This window comes from Gossypium hirsutum, chromosome A10 (genome assembly GCF_007990345.1).
Source record: "Gossypium hirsutum isolate 1008001.06 chromosome A10, Gossypium_hirsutum_v2.1, whole genome shotgun sequence".
In the NCBI taxonomy this organism is placed as follows: Eukaryota; Viridiplantae; Streptophyta; class Magnoliopsida; order Malvales; family Malvaceae; genus Gossypium; species Gossypium hirsutum.
This window is the reverse complement of record NC_053433.1, coordinates 83,466,236-83,468,679: the sequence shown is the minus strand read 5'-3', so window position 1 is coordinate 83,468,679 and position 2,444 is coordinate 83,466,236. Positions and strand designations below refer to the sequence as shown.

General features: G+C 36.2%; 1 non-coding gene across 1 annotated transcript; it reads left to right on the top strand.

Annotated features, from left to right (window-relative positions):
- The first annotated feature begins 734 nt into the window (after nt 1-734).
- LOC121209030 (small nucleolar RNA R71) lies at nt 735-841 on the top strand. Its single transcript, XR_005904148.1, has one exon. It is a non-coding gene; the product is annotated as a small nucleolar RNA R71 (small nucleolar RNA).
- The last annotated feature ends 1,603 nt before the right edge of the window (nt 842-2,444 follow it).

Here is a 2,444-nt window from a genome sequence, read left to right as displayed (position 1 = left end):
TTCCTCATCTTGAATGGCAATTGCGTTGAGTTGCTCCCTTAGGTTAGATTTAGTGTTGCTTGGCAGGCAACCTTGTGGTTGTTCGAAAATCAACTTGGTGAGCTGTCCAATCTGAGTTTCGAGCCCTTTTTAGTATCGTCTCGATATTCTAAAAATGAGTCTCTAACACCGAGATGAATTTGGTTAGCATCTCCTCAAGGTTCGGCTTTTCCTCCTGCTGATATAGTGGTTGCTGAAAGCCTGGAGGGGTGGTGGTTTTTGATTTCCTTGGCCTCCCATGAAAAATTTGGGTGATTCCCCAACCTGCATTGTAAGTATTGCTATAATGATTGTTTTGAGATCGAGGATTATTACCCATGTAATTTAACTGCTCATTCTCCATGTTGTGGCCATCAGTTGGGTATTCTAAACTACTCAATCCATCTCCATTTGCTTCGCACTGCATTACTGGGTGAACCTGTGAAGAACTAAGAAAACCATCAATTTTCTTATTCAAGAGTTCTACCTGATTAGAGAGCATGGTGACGGAATCGACATTATAAACACCAGCTGTTTTCGTTGGCTTTGTCCTCATGACTTACCACTAATAGTTATTAAGTGACATCTCCTCTATAAATTCATAAGCATCTTCAGGTGTTTTATTATTGTTGGTTCTGCCAGCAGCTATGTCAACCATTTGTCGAGTTGAAGGATTCAGGCCATTATGAAAAGTTTGAACCTGTATCCAGAGTGGTAACCTATGGTGAGGGCATCTTTGGAAAAGGTCCTTATATCTCTCTCATGCATCGTAGAGTGTTTCTAAATCCATCTGCATAAAAGAAGAGATATCATTACGTAATTTAGCTATTTTAGCCGGCGAAAAATATTTTCATAAAAACTTTCCGGTCAATTGTTCCCAAGTAGTGATTGACCCTCGTGTAACGAGTTCAACCATTGTTTAGCCCTATTGCTTAACAAAAAGGGAAACAACCGAAGGTAGATGGCGTCATCAGAAACGCCATTAATTTTAAAGGAATCGCAAAATTCTAGGAAATTTTCCAAGTGAGCATTGGGATCCTCGTCCTGCAAACCATCAAACTGAACAAACTATTGTATCATTTGAATTGTGTTAGGTTTCTGTTCAAAATTATTTGCAGCAATAGCAGATCTAACTATACTTGACTTAGTTCCTGTTAAATTAGGTTTAACATAATCATACATAGTGCCTGGAGCAGGATTCTGATTTACTGGATTAGTAGAAATCGTAGGAGGTAGCGGATTTTCTTTGTTTTCAGCCATCTCCTCTATTGTGGTTGAAGTATCGTCCTCTTGCTCGTCCTCTGTGTATCTTAGGCTTTGCCTTATTTCTCTTTAGTTTTTGTAAACTGTGTGGTCGATCTCACCGTCAAAAAGTAGTGGTCCTGACGGGTTTCTTCTGGTCATAAATTAGAAAAACCTGTCAGAAGAAGGGAAAAGAAGAATTAGTAATAAAAATTAGAATAAAATTTAAATTGCAGTAAAAGTAAATGGCTAAAGTAATAAAAATCGAGGGTTCCTAATATCTTAGTTCCCCGAAAACGGTGCCAAAAACTTGATACGTGATATTCGTGACAGGTTTTAAATATTTATAGTGAATCTTTCTTGAAACTTACTATTATCACGATGAAGACAAGTGTACCTATCGAATAGTAGTATAGGTTTAGCAAGACTGGATTATCGAACCCAAAGGAACTAAAAGTACTAGTATCAACTTTCTTTTTACTATCTAGCCCAAAAAATAAAAGGGGTTTTGTTTAGCTAACTAATTAATTAAACTAAGAAATCACAGAAAAGAAATTTGGGGAAAATACTTTTTCGAAAACTCAATTGATTAAGACAATACCAAAAGAAAAATCCACCTAGACTTCACTTGTTATTTGACTCTGAATCGGACGATTTATTCATTCAACTTGTTTCGTAGAGATCCCTAAGTTATACTATTATCTCTCTCGAGACTAACAATGTCTAACCCTAGTTTGAATAATTGAAATCTCTTTCTAATTAATGTCCTAGGGTTGCATTAACTCAATCTATGGATCCCCTTATTAGGTTTCACCCTAATCCGAAAAAATCTTGTCACCCTATCTTTAGGCACGTAACCAACTCCGCTTAATTATGACAAATTTACTCTTAGACAGGGTCTATTCCTCCTCTAAATAAGAGCTGAACTTGAATCAATATCCTGGAATAACAAAACAAGAATTAAGAACACATAATTAAGAACAAGTCAAATATTTATCATACAATTTAGATAATAATAACAAGATTCGTCTTGGGTTTCATTCCCCTTACGTATTTAGGGGTTTTAGTTCATACTAATGAAAGAAAACATCTCAAAAGAATAAAAATAACAAAACATAAGAAAACCCAAAACTCCTAAGGGAATTTGAAGGGAGATCTTCAGTCTTGATGGTGAATCTAGCTTC